We start from the raw sequence: 17,218 nt of genomic DNA, 5'->3' as shown, positions 1-17,218 counted from the left end.
ACGGGTCTCCAGGCCAAGGATGGCCCACAACCACCAGAAGCCAGGACAGAAGCCTGAGGCAGCGGCTCTGTCAGAGCCTCCAGAAGTAATCAACCTGCCAAACCTCGATTTTGGACTTCTGGCCTCCGGAACTGGGAGACAATACACTTCTTTGTCTTCAGCCACCATGTTTGTGGTGATCTGTTATGGCAGCCCCGGGAAAGTAATACCCTCTTGTCTCTCACTTAGTAAGCACTCCAACCTTTGCAGAAGAAATATTTGTTGAATGAAAATAGCAAATTAGTTCAATTTGATGCAGTGACTGACGCGGGAAAATATCCAGCAGTAAGTGTTTGAGGAGGAGCGGGATGCTTATGTCTGGGGCTACAGGAAACCATTTTCTTCAACTCCTATTACAAGGCAAGACTCCGGCAGAGCCTGCAAAGGACCAAATGTGTGGGTGGTTCTGGAACAAAGCACTAACCAGAGAAGATAAAACTAGGACGAGCACTGTTGGCTGCCTGAGGAGTAACAGATAGCATAGTGAGCTTCTTCAAAGTTGTCCTGGGAGAATGAGAAACCATTTCTTTTGCCTTGGGTACTTAAAAAAAGTACAAATCATATACATAACAGATGGGAATTAGTAGACTCTTTCATGTAATTCATGTAAACATCATCTTAAAGATATTATCTTTCTGAGGCCATAGGTGCAGGCTAAAAGAGACAAGAAAAAGAAAGATACTATTAGTAGATTCCAATACGAGCTACGAAGTTGTTAAAGCTTCTTATATTGTGCAACATGTTTCCACCTTGGCATTTATTTTTTCCATCCATGATCTTCAAGTTTTCTTGGCTGTGTTTTGTGAGCACACTTGTTATCTGTTTTATGCCTCCACACCTCTCACCTAACCATGGTTTTATTCTTAAGCAGTATACCTAATAACTAAATTTCTACTTCTTTAATGTCCCTGAAGAGTTTTTGAAATGTAATGAAGTAACTACCTCCCTATAATTTATGCATCCATTTATATATGGAACTGTAGTTTAATCAAACTGCTTTACCTTGGTAGTATAATAGCGATATCTAATGAAAACATATGAAGTATGTGTTTCATAATTACCCCAGACAGCTCATTTCGGTTTGCTTCCTACTTAATCCCGAAATTCCTATCTTCCTGCACTGTAAACACTTTCCTTCCCTTCTCATCAATCTCAGTTATGTAAATGAAGCAGGGGTGGTGGCACAATTACGGGGTGTTTTTCCTGGGTGTTATCAAAGGCCCTATTCTCAGTGAAACAGCTGACAAGGGCACCCGATAAAAGCAATCCTTTCGTTTGATGGAAAGGTTGAAGCAGACCTAAATTAGAGAGAACTTTGCAAACTCCACCGGAGTCGTGCTGCAGGGGCCAGTGAGTGCCAATGTGCACCGTGGAAATGGCGCTCGCAGGGCGGGGACCTCACTCGGTACTCAGTACCACGCTTTCTCCAGGGCACACTGGGCAAAGGCCATCCCAGTAAAATTACTTTATACACCTTTCTTGAAATTTTCAATTTAAATTTTAAAAGGCACTTAGATAAAGTGTCTTTTCCTTTATGTCTTTTTTATTTTTTTTGAAGGATGATACCTTTTCTGTCTTTTCCTCCTAAGGGGAAAGAATAATGTTTCACATTCCCCACACTCACTGTTCCAGAAGCTGTTGATGGAAGATATAAATCACTTGGATAATGGAATCATGAAAAACGCACTACCAGATGAAGACAGGTATTCTTAGTACTGACTGACCGATCTCAGTAAGTTAAATAATCTTTGAAGCTTCAGTTTCCTCATCTGCAAAATGAAGATAACATCATGTATCATTGCAAATTGCTGTGAAAATATAATAAGCAATGCCTAGCCTAGGTGCTGGGTGGGTGCTGCAAATAATTGTTTTCCCTCTTCCCTTCTAAGCCATTTTCTGCCTACCAGGTGAGACTTTCATGTCACTGATAAACATTTATGGAACACTTATTATATAACAGGCACTGCGCTGGAAACTGGGGATAGAACATGACCATTGGTCACAGGTGTGTGACTGTCCAACAGAGAGGATAGACATTAACCAAGTAACTGACATACAACTTATATTTGCAAATTCTGTGTTCCCTAAAGGGAAAGCACAGAATATGATGGAACCCTTTGAGTGACACTGTTGATCCATGAGATAATCGTCACCTAACTACTGCAGCACTTTTTAGTTATGTAAGACACTCTTCCCTACCTTTATTTTAAAGTCAATTGGACTTATGTTTCAGTTACTGCAATTTTAACATAAGATTCCTTGTTTTCTCTCCAATGTCGCTTTATTTTGATCCTGGTACTAAAACAGAACAGAAGACTTGCTCAATTTCTTATCTTCTTTGTGACAGTAAACAAAAGAGTGAATTACAAAGGTGAATTGTAGCTTTATTAGGCAATGGACTTTAAATAGCTTAATAGCAGACTTTAACAGGAAAAAATGAGCAAACATGTGTAATTATTATACCTGAGCAAAAATACACAATTACTCAATTTTATATAAACACAGACATACAACTTTGCATGACTCTGCTCCCTTCCGTTTTTCCTTATGCAACGGCTCTCCTGGATTTCTGGGATCCACAGGACAGCTGAAAACCTGGGGGCCCATCAGGCCATCAGCACTCAGACCATGGATTTCCTAATCCCCCCTTCACAAATGGGAAAATCAAAGGAAAAGAAGCAGCAGAGAACAAGAAAGAAAACACATGAGCAAGTCGCTAAATAAAAAAAGAAAAGAACACACACAAAGGGTCAAATAAGATGATTTTTAATTGTCATTCTTCTCTTTATTCTTTTGTCCTTTTACACTCTTAATCCTGTACAAACTAATGAGGAAAAATGAAAATTAGTTTCATTAGACAGACCACTTTTGTCAGCCTCAGTCTTGAGTTGATCAAATGAGGCAGCTGAAGGGAGAATGAATCTTCTTTGTGATTAGCTCACACTCTTGAAGTAGCCAGGCACCTGTGAGGCTATGGGGTTGGAGAGAAGATAATAATTGGTCTCTCATCTTTTATAATTATGTATGTTTCAAGTGGATGTGAACTGTGGGGTTTGAGAGGGCTACATAAAAGGGGAAAATTCTGACGTGAACACTTCAGTCATTAACTCTAGTATTCAAAAGAAAAGGGAGAGAAAATTTTAAACAATAGGAGACTTGAGAAATAGAGACCTTAAAATAATAATGTTTACTGAAAATTAGGACAATTGTTCATTAATTTCATAGCTTACAGCATCTTCATCGTACTAAATAATTACCGTAGCTATTGACTGGACACAGAAAGAACTGTTTTCTCCCCCTTTTATGCAAAAGCCTCTGACATCTCAAAAAAAAGTTAACAATTTCCTCCTTTGTATGTCTCATTTTCCAAGTAAAAATGAGCAGTAAATGAGAAGATTCCAATGCGCCATTTATGTGTGTGGGTCATGAAAGAAATTTAACAAAATATCAGATATTATAGAAATTTTTTCCTTTTTAAATATGGAATGTTTCTAAAGTGTCTGTTCCTGTGATGTTTGTTCTCATCTCTTAGATTTTGGTGCCTAGGTATAACACATATGAATTTTCTCCTTGATATTTCATCTGCAATGAGAATAAATTTCTAGCAAATACATGGGTGAGAGGAGGGGCTTAGTTAGGGCTCTGGGGTCCAGACAGCTTTTCTGCTCTTTATGAAAAGGGAAAAATTATTGTCTGCTTTCCAAATCAATTACTTTTTTCCCTATAAAACTAGAATTAATGATTGTAATCCAACATAACTGGTAATAATTTCTATTTGAAGACATACATTAATAAAACAAGATTTAAAAAAAAAAAAAAAAAAAGAGCAAACAAGGACATATAGGTCTAGTTCCACCAGACTATAATCTCCATTAGGATAGGATATTTGGTTTATTGATATATTCCCATCACCCAGAACATAATCTGGCACATGTTATTAATACTTAATACTTTATTATTTGTTGAAAAATACATTTTTCACAATATACTATTCTCACTAAATTTCAACTATAACCAATTATCTTGAAATCTTTATCTCCTCGTGGCTTTCCACCAGGCTTGGTTAGGATAGTTATGTCATTTCATTGTGGTTATCTCTGTGACTAGACACAAGACCTTTGGCGAGTTAATTACTGCTAGAGCTACAGCTGTACTGGCATAAAAACAAAAATGAAAAATAGTCTTTCTTCTCTTACAGATTGCTACTTCCTAGAGAAAGAGTTCTCGCTCCCTTCACACAGCTAGCCAGTTGAAGGAAAGGCTCTAATTATCCTTCCAAGTTCTGGCATTCAGACTACTTCTTCTTTTGGCTCAAGACCAAACAAAATGTGAAAAGGTAAAAAAAAAAAAAAAAAAAAAAAGGCAAAAAAAAGCAACAGGGCAATAATGCTGTTCTGTGTGGAATACTGATCTCACCATTTTCATACCATTCACCACCACCATGTTGAAGAATAAAGAAGTTGGAGAGGATGCTATGTAACTTTCTGTTTTTCCATTTCTCCTATGTGGTAGCTTACTAAAGATACCTCATCTACTGCAGAAGAAAGATGTAAACTGTACATATGTGAACTAAAATAAAATCTTAAGTCCCCCTGCCCAGCTAACTAAATGGACCCCCTCTTGGCCAAGGGGAGTCCAGAAATAACCTAAAGCTGAGTTTCTGGCCATGAGAAGGGAGGTCAGACATGCCTGGTCCTGTCCTCCACCCTTTTTGGAAATATTCTTTGTAATTCATTAACAGGCCTAAGGCTATACAAGACAGAACTTGAACCATACCTGCAAGTCATGGATTCACCTAACAGATCACAGTGAGTCTGGGTATATGTCCAGTGTGTGTTTGGCGGCTTGTCTCTGATTAACAGATTACTTACCTTAACTTAAAATATTCCAAGCCTTTAGACAAAGCTTCATTTCTTTAACTAATTACAAATCAAATAATCTTTAAACCCATCTGTAACCTGTAATGCCCCACTTCGAGATGTCCTGTCTTTTCAGTCCAAACCAATATATGCCTTCCATGTATTGACTTATGACTTTACGTGTAATTCCTGTCTCCTTGGAACGTATAAAACCAAACTGTGATCCAACCACAGTGAGACTCCTTGCTCCAGGCTTCTTGGGTGTGACTCTCCAGGCCATGGTCATACATATTTGGCTCAGAATAAACCTCTTTAAATTATTTTGCAGAGTTCAGGTTCTTTTCCATTGACATATATTTACATTTATTTTAAAAAAGAAATATTTCTATCTTTTGTATTGAATTAGACACCTAAAATATCTAGAATCCAAAGTTCACAGCTGATAGCATAGTTTTCTCAAATTTTGTTGTATTTCATGAAAGTGATGACCAACTAGCAGGTGAAGAGGTACATAACCTGTGTATCAAGCCCATTCAAATTTCTTAGAGTAGGTGATTATGTAAAATTTACACACCTAGCACTAGCCTTTGACAGGGAAAATCCCCAGTAGATGTTTGCTGAGTGGATAAGTCAGTGAGGCAAAGACGCAGGGCATCCTCTGGCTGAGGTGTGGAAGGTGAACTGGACACTGGGTGAGCCAGATCTGGTGAGACCAGGTAGGGGATTTTTAATGATACTGAGAGGGTAAGTACTGAGATCCAAAAAGGCAGCAGAAATAGAGAGCAAGAGCTAAATATATTCTAGAAACAGAGAGCAGGTAAAATCTCCAGAATTCGTTGCTCCAGTGAATTTGGGGTGAGCATCCAGAGGATGACAAAGACAGGGAACCCTGGGTACCCACTGATATTCACCTCAAAGTAAAGGTTTCAAAAAATTTTACAAATATCATTAGGGAAAACAAAGACATAAGTTTATGAGACTTGGCATAAGTGTCAGGTTTGGGGATCTGGAACGTCAGTTCTTGGCGTACTCATATGGCCAAAGAATGACCAGATGCATCAAAGTAAGGCAAGCACGAAAATGAGGTTTATTGAGGAGAGAAAGATAAAATTATAGAGCAAGAGCAAGATATAGGTTTACGGAGTGTGATACATATGCCACAATGACAACTGGACCCACTGTTGCAGCGAAGGGGGAACAAGAGGATGGGCTTAGTCATGGTCTGGGTCTTGTTTTATAGTGCCAGATTGGTACCTCCCTCATGGCTCAGACGTCACCATGGAACCACTTTGATGGATAGCTGGGAGTTGCATGACCTGAGTCTTACTGTGCATGTGGATCTCCCATGAGCCTCTCTGAAAGCCCATTTGGGGGCAGTGAACTGCAACAGCACCCACTTTCATCTCTAGGAGACCCGGAGTCCCTTGCTATCCAGCTAACGTAAGTACGGACCATTACTAAATTGTCTACTCTCGGGAGCATGCTTCCACAGGATGACCGAGACCAACTTTCCTGTGTCTCTCTACTTGCTGCTGCCTGTTGATGGGCTGCACTTAACAGGTAAGCATTTCTTTTGGTCCTTCATTTCACAGCCCTCTTCATTTTAGTTCTTTTAACGTTATTGACTCCAGCCTTGATGGTTTCTTTCTGGCCCTTTGTATTTTCATCTCATCATCTTTCTACAACATCTCAGCTCTCCTGCCCTCTCCCCTTCAGTGATCGCCAGCCCACGTGCAGTATAGTATATAGTAAGAGGTCAAGAGAGTACTTTTAATCCATTTGCATAGGTTTTCATGGAATCAGTTTATTCTCAGGTATTTTCGATTAAAAATATACTATTTCCAAGCTTGCTTTTCTCTTTCTTTCCTATTCTTTTTTTTTTTTTTTCTCCTTGACTATCTCTGACCTAGATTCCTCGCACCAGATGCGTTCACCTGGAACTCAGATTAAAAGAAAGAGTGTTCACTCTCTGCTCCTTTTGTGCCTCGGGTCACAATCTGGAGAATTCCGCTACAGAGAGAAAGGTTGGAAAACATATTTCTAATTCTTAGGAGGAGGTAATTAAATAATTTCCTTTTATGATACTGTCTTTGTTCTCTTCTTGAAAGGAAAGAGCGTACCCTTTATCACTTTAAACAGGGCAAACTAGTATTTCTAACCCTCCTCCCAAAGTTAATTAACATGTAAATACTTGTCAGTAAAAGGTAACACTTCAGCAATTAGCATATAAATGGGCCAGGGACAATATTCTGCCATAAAGGAGACAGCTTGGAAGATTTTGCCAAATGTATTTGGAAAGAAAAAAATAAAATAAAATAAAACCTTCATCATTTCCATGCAAACAGTTATGAAATAGAATGTCAGCCGAAGCCTGGGGTAAAGGGAGAACTACCCCGCCTGGATTGAATGAGGTGAAGTTTGCATACACAACTTGGTTTTATGTACGTGTTTACTCAAGTAGCAATGACGGAAAGTGACTAATTGTTTATGTCCAGAAAACACATCATGTTTGTTTGATTTTAATGGATACCATCAGCGAAGGAAACGGAAAGCCATAGGTGGGAAAAGAATTTACGAGCTAATTTTTCCATATTGGGTGTAATGATTAGTACACTGGCAAAATTGCACATGCAGGGACTGCTTCCACTCAGCCCTGAATTTGTGTTTCAAATGAGGTAATTGTGCACCTAATGATCCGTTTGCACAAGCAATTACCTGATTGGCATATGCCAGGTGAGCTTTTGAGAGATAATAGGGCAAATTCACTTTTTTGCTTTGCATCCATGGGATCCTAGTTTGAAAAATAAAATAATTATAGCCTTATTATATTTGTGACATTTTTATTAGAATCGTGTGTCCATGTGTGAATGGAATGCTCATGCTAATGAATGATATGTCATTAGCCCAAGAGAAAAATAAACTCCCTGACCACACTGGCACAGATACTTGTTATTTATATTTATTATTAAAACTACAACATATCCAAGTTTATGGTGGGGAGACTCAGAATTTGTAATCAGAACACCTGGATGAAAATCCCGTGTAGCTACTGTGTCAGTTCCAGATATCCAAATTTAGGCAAATCACTTAAAAACAGCGAATCACAATTCTTCAACATGGAGATAATAATCTTGTTAATATGGAAACTGAATCTGGTTATCACTCATTGCATTTTGTATTACTTAATGAAATGCCAACATTAAGTAGGTCATACTGATGCCTATGCCAGGTCAAGGTGAAGCCTTGGAGACATCTGTCAGTGTTGGTCTATTCAACATCTTATTCTTTCCTCCACTTGGTGGAGCTGACAATCTGGACCCCACCTTTCTCACCACCAGGTGACAGGTGACCTAACTTGATTGAAGTCATCCAGAGTCAGACTTGAAGCCAGTTTTCCTGCCTATCTCCAGACTTAACAAAGCCCCTTCAGGTAAGTTCAGGACTCAAGGATTGTGCCAAAACTGAATTAGTCCTGTAAACTTGAAAAGAGGGCACATTTTCAGGGTACTCTAGCCTAGGTTGTGTGAATACTGTAGGATGGTAGAAAGGCTCTGCACATAAGCCTCAACTCACAGGGAAGTTGAACATTTTCTCTCTGCACCCTAGAAAGTCAAGTTACCCAGTAGAACTTTCTGTGATCATGGAACTATCTCATAATCTTTACTGTCCAATATGTTAGCTACTAGTCACATGTGGCTATCAAACACTTAAAGTGTAGCTAGTGGGAACTCAGGAACTGAATTTTTAATTTTACATAATTTAATTTAATTTAATTTTTTTTAGAGACAGAGTCTCACTCTGTCACCCAGGCTGGAATGCAGTGGCACAATCATAGCTCACTGTAACCTCGAACTCCTGGGCTCCAGCGATCCTCTCACCTCAGCCTCCCAAGTAGCTAGGACTACAGGTACACACCATCATACCTGGCTAATTTTTCTAATTTATTTTTGATTTTTTTTTGTAGAGGCGGGTCGCACTAGATTGCCCAGGCTGGTCTGGAACTCCCAGCCTCAAGCAATCCTCCCACCTCAACCTCCCAAAGCACTGGAATTATAAGTGTGAGCCACCACACCTGGCCTAATTTTAATTAATTCAAGTTTAAAGAGCCACATGAAACTAACGGCTGCCATATTGGACAGTGTAGCAAGGAAAAAACAAGATATCAAGTAATGACAACACTATAGACTATGAATGTCAGCTACTGTCCACAATTGTTTACTCCTATCCTTAAAAATATGCCTTGCCAATCTTCCCTTTCCATCTTTGGGACTCTCTTAGCCTTCCTTACCTATTCCCTGTTATCATCAATAGGCTAAGAAAGCACAAGGATCTAAGACTGCAATAATTTACTCTTGTTAGAATCCATCCTAAAGCCAAACCAAACCAAAACAAAGAAACAAGGAAATAGAAAAGCAGAGCTTTGGGGCCTACAATCTGATTGTTGGTATATATTAGGTATGACGCTGTCATCTATTTGAGATGGAATATTAATGAATCAGAGAGTTTGTGACCTAACCAAGTATGTAACATCCTATATTTTAAAAATTATGCCTAACTTGATTGGGCTTTGAAAGCATAGATAAAATAACAATAATAGTAATCATATAGTAACTACAACTGTGAATAATAACTTACTATGTCACAAGCATTGATCTAAGAACTTAGATCATGCTTTGTGTAATTTATTCCTCATGACAACCGTAGGAGATTGCTGTTATGATTTTTCTTATTTTATGAATTGAAGAACTAAGACTTCTAAAGGCCACCTAACTTGTCCAACATCATAGCAAGGACACGTGGCAGAGCTGAGGTTCAAAGCCAGACCAGCCGGACACCAGCGCCTACTGCCATAACCACTGTGTGATGTGGTTTTATACCACATCAAGGTAAGGATATTCTTGAAAAATGATGGAATTTCTTAGGCTTCATAGAAGAGCAAAAGTTTCCGTGCTAGACAACTACTCTGCCAATGAATCAATATAAGTGAGTCTGAAACTCAGTAAACTGCTTCATGGGCAATTTAAGAGAATATTGAGACGAAGCAGTGTCTGGACTGACCTTTCTGTAAGGCAAACAGTGATCTCACTTCTTCCAAAAGAGCTGGAATGAACCTCTGAGTCTAGCTTGGTGTGGAGGTTAGTTCCCTGAAATGAACGGTTGGGGATTATTTCACAGACAGGAGCACATTTATGTTACAGTCAGTTTAGGGTGAGGACCCAAGGCCTATCATGCCTTCGACAGCCCACTGACTTTTTTCCTTCTTTGAGGGTTACAATCTGCCTACGCCAGGGCTTTGGCAAATGATTTATAGTACTGTTTGAGATTGTCGTTCCTACTGAAGTGTAAATAAACTGCTGAGGTTGTCTCAGAATTGAAAAATGGCAATCTAGTCCAAAATATAAATATTCAGAATCCTGGCTTCCAGAAACCAGGGATGTGAAACAGAGGTGGGAAGTGGAGAGTAGGAGCTGGCATTTTCCTCTGCTCATACAAAAACCTTCAGCGTGCGCGTGTGTGTGTGTGTGTGTGTGTGTGTACATGTACTCACATGCACATACCTACATGTAAGGAACAAAGCATTAGTGCACATTAAGCTGCCCTCCACAGACCTCTCTGCCTATAAAACTTGTGATCAAGTGATCCCTGAATATATTCTCCCCTGAATCTTGTTATACTGTAGCTATTAACAATTGAGAAATTGTAGATCCATTTTTTTAAAAAATATGAAAGAATCCATCTGTAGATTTAGAAAAAAAATTAAAATAAAATTTTAAATACAGCCACAAATTGGTGACAACTAAAAATACTAACTTTCCTGGATAATTCTGCATTCCAGGACATGATCATATCCAATTAAGTTGAGCGCTGTTCAATAATCACTGTGTAATGGGATAGAATCACAGAGTAATAGGATTTGTTTAAGGCAAGGATAGAAAAGCTTAACACCTATTAGATATCTTAAGTGCATTAAGAATGAAAAAGACCAATTGATACAAAACCATTTAGGGGAACCTAAAGAAAATGAAAATATTGTTAAGGGTTAGATGTATGGTTTCTCTGAAGACTCTTAGTTGACATTTATGAACTTTGTTGCCCAGTGATTTTCATCTCTAACTCATCTGAAAATAGTTAGAATTAAAAAGAAAAAGAGCTCCCTACGTAGACATCCAGCCATAGACTTTTTCTTACGAGATCACTGACCCCGGCAGATCAAAGTTGCTCTGGAGTAGCCAGGAGAAGATCTCAGAAGGTCATGATGGCCCTGAACACGTTGTTTGGCCTCTCAGATAGAGAACTTTCAAAAGAAACCATGAATGCCTTGTCACGCTTGAACTAGATATTAGTTGGCTAAGCTGAGAATCAAATATGGGAAATTAGTTGCCATTAAAAGATCGCTTCAGGCAGTTCATTTCTCATCAGCCAAGCTGTGCAGGCCTCCTGCTGTGGACAGTGAACATTAGCTTACTAAATACTTCAGCTCATCAGACACTGCATTACTCAGGGAGGGGCCTGCATTTTGGTGATGGGGGAGGGAGAAAAGGAAAAACAGATTAAAAAAAACAGAACTACTGGCGTCTATCTGGGTACAGATTAATTCACTATGTTATTAAAACATACAATTCTTCATCAACATGTACAGATATTCACAATTTATTGTTAAGAGGAAAATAAACTGGTTATGAAATGATATTTATAGGATATTATTTTCGGTAAAAATGTGTGTGTGGTTGTGTCTGTGTGTGCATAACTTGGAAGAATAAATAGCAAAATCTTTACAGTGATGACTTCAGGGAGGTGTATTTGGGATAACTTTTTACAATTTGTTTTATTCATCTGTATTTTCAATACTTTAAAAATTCTATTATTTTCAATAATTATAATTTTATAATAAACACCTATTATGAATAAAATAATAGACATTAAACAAAAGATTATGCCTATTTCTCCTCTTCTTCTTTTTGAAATGTTTTATTTCTTTTTGAGGAACACCCATGCCGAGGGCTTCCCAAATTACACGAAGGGGGAAATTCCATAGGGAGTATAATTGAGTTGTGAATAGAAACCATCACGTATCTGGGGCCTCTCCTCGCTAGCTGCTCTAGAATTGTACAGCGTACAGGTCAGCTCTAAGACTTGACACCCAGAGTCACCTGACATTATCCCTGGGCTTTCTCTGTCCTGAGAGTCTGCACAGACTCACTTTCCTTCTCCCAATGAAACAAACATGTTCCGAAATAATGGGATCTGCATACTTAGAAGTTTGCATTATATATAGGAAAACGAATGGGCTTTGGAGTCAGGAGCTCTGGATTTGAATCTTCGCTCCACTGCATAATGGCTGTGTGACTTTGGACAAGCCACCTCATCGCTGAGTTTCAAATTCTTTATCTGTAAAAAGAAAGAGTCAAACCTATCACACAATTGCCTTGAAGATGAAATTAGATGTTTGTAAAGCCCCAAAGGAGATGATCTCTGAGTTCTGGATACTCTGACTTTCATACCTTTTCATGCAGTGAAGCTGCAGTAAAGACCACGGGTAGGAAAAGGGACAACAGTGGTGGAATTTAAAGCTATGTATGGGAGAGGAAGTGTATGCAACCCCAAATTTAGAGAAGGAGAGGTGTGGGTGGGAATGTCTTTAAAAGGGCAGCTTGTGACTGATGGGTTTCCCATGCAGCACAGAATCCATTTCTGCAAGATGCTGAGACCCCTGCCCCGAGAGGGTGCCCTCCTAGACATACAAAGCTCCTATGACAGGAGACAGAGGGCCCAGCAGCCATATGAGCTGCTAAGTGTTCCTAGGATTCCAAGCCCATTTTCTGCTCTCTAAAATGGGGATGTCATCTACTTTGTCTCAAAGTTATTGTGAGACTCAAAAATTCTTCATAATGTGAAAAATACTACTTAACTATTTCTTAGTTAGGACTCTGGTTTGCAAGTAAGAGACAGAAACCCAAATCTGACATGCTTAAGCAAAAGGGGGAATTTCTCACAGAATCAAGCACAGGGAAGAAGCTGGGGTCCAGGGACTCCTGCTAAGGTGGCCGACTCACCTGGGTTTTAGCACTAAAAATGCAGCGTCCTGGGAAACTGCTCAGTGCAGCCAAACTGAGACGTTGGCCACCAGCCCTCACTGCTGCCACCCTGCGTGTCCACTTCATTCTTCTCCCCTGTTGACCAGCTTCTTCCACTTTCTCTGTCACATGGTTAGAACCACAGTCAGTGACAGATCCCAGTCTTTAATTCTGTTACAGCATGGACAATTTCATTTTTTATTGCCCATGACACAACTATAGTTTACAGTAAGCCCATTTTTTGAAAGTCTCATACTTGCCTCTTAGAAAGTAAAGTTACAGGCCTCACATCTGTGTTTTTATAAAGAAAATCTAGTTTTGGAACCACCAGACTGGACGAGTTCAGTAAACTCCTGAGATCACTTATTTTCAGTTAAAACCACTTAAACACAATCTGTGATCTTTGAGAAATCATGAAATCCAAGAAGGGTCCTTGTTTCTAAGGGACTTTGGTTAATGTCTGCTCCTCTACTTGACAGGAAGCTCTATGAGAGCCACAGCTGTGGCTATTTTGCTGTCTGTGTTAACCTTAGTGCTAAAATCTGGTTGGCCGAGTGAGTGAAGAAACCAGGTAGGTAAAAATGAAAACATGAGAATGCTAAGTGTTGAGATGTGGGCTACAGGCTCTGTGAGGTAGACACTCAGAGAAGGAAGGGAAGCATTGAGGTGCACAGTACCTGGTAAAGACTTAGAGTGGTGGAGAATAGATGTATAATGAGATGGGGAAGTCCTTTCCTTAATCATCTTCCTCACTCAGTTCCTGACTCAAAGTGCTAGAAGACGGCACATAGCTGCATAGGGAGCTATACAAAGCGAGAGTACGTTCCAGAGAGCGACGGGTCAGTCTCCAAGAGTGGAGAAAGACGTTAAGGACTCCCAGGTGTTTCCCTTTTATTGGCCTGGTCAGGGGAGGGTTTGAGGTGGGGGGATGTTACCAGGTGATTGATATACATCACTGACAGGTGTTCTTATAACAGAGCTGCAGCTCCACAGCTGGGTGTGCCTCAAACCTCAAGCTCCTGCTCTTTGCAGTTGTCAGCTCCAGTCCCTTCCTCTGATTGTTCTTCTCCACCCCTAGGAGCCACCCTCCTGGCTTGTATCTGCCACCTGCAGATTTGGTCCCTGCCTAACAGTAGCTCACCAGCATTCTCCTCATTGGAACTCCCCAGGATGTAGGACAACGGGGAGGTGGGAAGACCTATTGCCTGTTCTCTTCTTGACCATCTCCGAATTCCTTCTATTTGAATGTATTCTTTTGAAAAACATGCAGATTTTATGAAGGTTTTTCTCATTAGGTGATTAAACAGAATGAAAAAATAACCAGCCCGAACATCATTTTCATTTGCTTTCCAACCTCTCTGCCCACTTCCTCGTGGCTTCTCACTCTTGAACCAGCCAGTTCTACCTTATTCTCATAGATTTCCACCATATCCTTCCTCTCTGGCAGTCAGCAATGGGCCTTAATTGACACATCATTAAAATATACTCAGGCACCATCTGAACTGGGATAAGAATAAATTCCAGGCAAAGGGCTCAAGCCAGCCTTCCAGATTTTGGTATTGGAGAGCCCTCTCAGAGGAGGCAAAGTCATTTTCTTCTCCAGCATTGCAACGATTCTAAACAAGCCAAATTGGAATACAATCTCTGTGATGCTCCTCACCACCTTGTGTTTTCATAGTGGCGCCTGCCTAACAGTTTACACCAAACTATTTAACACTTGCCCATTTGCTCTGACAGCTCTTTTATAATAGCTGACCACCCCAGGTCTGGGGAGGTTCGCTTTGTCCAATATTGGCTTCATTTGGGTATGATCATTTTGTTCAGAGTTGTTTACTGAGCACACTGCTGCTAACTTCCTCCCTGCATTGATTGCCTCCCAGGAGAAGCAGCCCAGCTCAGTTTCCTGGTTCCAAGAAAGAGAATTCAGCAAGATGAGGGTCAAATTACCTCAAACTCCAGATCATCTATATAAACAGTGTCATATGTGTCCAGGAAAGAGAAGCTTTATTGTTTGTCTTGTTCTGTTTTCTGGAGCTAAGAAGACAATTGCTTCCTTGCAAACATGGACAGATTAAACACACTACATTCTGTCCTTTTTGCCATCTGCTTCTTGCTTATTTTATTTTAAGCTGCATGACTAAACTTTATTATCTGACGGGTGAAGGTGGGCCCTGCTACAGTTGTGCTCAACTCCTTGAGGCTTGGAATGAATGCAAAGTTGCAAGGCTGATCTGCAAAGGGGTGAGCCAGAAATCAATCGGCCACTGTGCAATTATCACTTGCTGTGTCAAATACTGAGACATTAGCATTCTAAGATTCCTCTTGGCAAGATTCACAGCAGGGGGGAAGGGAGTGATGGAAGGGGAACAACAACAACAACAAAAACCTTGTTTTGTTTTATTCCTCTAAATATCTATATTTGCATAATATCCCTTCTCTTTGTGCTTCCCTGAGAGTGCTGCAAGGAAGGTTCTGTTCCCAAGCTCTTTGTCTTTTAAACCTTTTCTGTACCTTTTGGGGTTTCTAGTCTCCCTCACTATCTATCTTTCCTGTCTTATTTCCCCAAATATCTTAAAGAATTCTATTATTTCTATCACCAAAAGCTGGCTAGGAACTTCTGACAACTTCTTTTTGACCCCCATTCATTCTGATTTCTCCGTTATTTATTCTGATTTCCAGGACAGGGACCTAGGTGAGGCTAGAAAAGCACTCCACTCAGGTGTAAAATTGAAGGAGATACTAAAAAATCTCTGTAGCCAAGATACATAGTATTTCAATGCAATATATTTAAAGTTTTTTTTTAATTAAACTTTTTTATTTTGAGATAATTGTTATTTCACGTGCAGGTGTAAGAAAAAACATAGAGAAATTTCCCCACTGCTACCCTTAACCCAGTTTCCCCCAGTGGTGATATCTTGCAAAAACTATAATATACAGGCAGGGTGGTGGCTCACTCCTGTAATTCTAGCACTCTGGGAGGCAGAGGCCAGAGGATCACTTGAGATCAGGAGCTCAAGACCATCCTGAGTGAGAGTGAGGCCCTGTCTCTACTAAAAATAGAGAAAAAAAAAATTAGCCAAGAGTGCTGGCATGTGCCTGTAGTCCCAGGTACTTGGGAGGCTGAGACAGGAGGATTGCTCAAGCCCAGGAGTTTGTAGGATTACAGGCGTGAGCCACCGCACCCAGCCTAACATATTTTCACGAGCTCATTTGCTAGCTGTTCATCCTATTCCAAAAAAAGTCTCTTCATATCTTTTGCCCATTTCCTAATTGGATCATTTGTTTGTTTGTTTAGTGTTGAGTGTTAAGAATTCTTTATGTATTCTAGATACTAGTCTTTTGTTGGATATGTTTTGCAAATACATACGTGTGTGTGTCAAATAATTATTTTTTACAATTTTTAAAATGTCTTTACATAATTATAAAGGAAGGGAGAAATTCAAAATATTCAACATTTAAGGCTTGAACATCAGCCAATTGTAATGGATTCTGGCCTTAACTGTTGTTACATGTATTGGCACAAAATCTGCCTCACCACAAGAGGACATGTAATTCAGATATAATGCTAAAAAATGCCTTTTGCTTTTATATTATACACATAAAACTTCAGAGTTACTTGATGAAATTTTCTATCTCAATATTCACCAATGTCATCTTATAATCTGTTAGCAAATACTTGATAATCATGTTCAAGGTGCTCATGCATATATATATATATGATTAAATCCCTTTTATACATTGACAGGCATTTCCAAATGAAAGATTGATATGAGAAAATTATTTATTTTTTGTTTCAAAATTAGTATACTTTATTGTGTTCAATTATTGTTATATAATTTGTATTATTGAAGTGTTAATTTCTTATACTAATGTGGATCCCAATGGACAAACTTATTAGGCAACTCAATAAATTCTCTTAACAATCCTGAGAGGTATTAGCATTCCCTTTTTTGTAGATGGAAAAATTGATGACCTCGAACATGGTAGAGCCTGAACCAAAATGCACATCCTTTGGCTGTGGATCCTATCCCATTCATCATGTGTATAAAGAAATTCTTTGCAAATGACAAAACTTTGTATGAATTGTAGATAATGTTATTCTTATTGAAAAAGAAATATCCTTTTGTTATGAAAATGTCTGATGAAAGTGGATTATGAACTATGTCCTTGAATAGACCCCCAATTCTAAAAGACAAGTCATCAATTGATTGACTGATAGTTGGTTTTACTTTATTGTTCATTAAT

The sequence above is a fragment of the Eulemur rufifrons genome, chromosome 3 (assembly GCF_041146395.1).
Source record: "Eulemur rufifrons isolate Redbay chromosome 3, OSU_ERuf_1, whole genome shotgun sequence".
Classification (NCBI taxonomy): Eukaryota; Metazoa; Chordata; class Mammalia; order Primates; family Lemuridae; genus Eulemur; species Eulemur rufifrons.
This window is presented reverse-complemented; position numbering follows the sequence as displayed.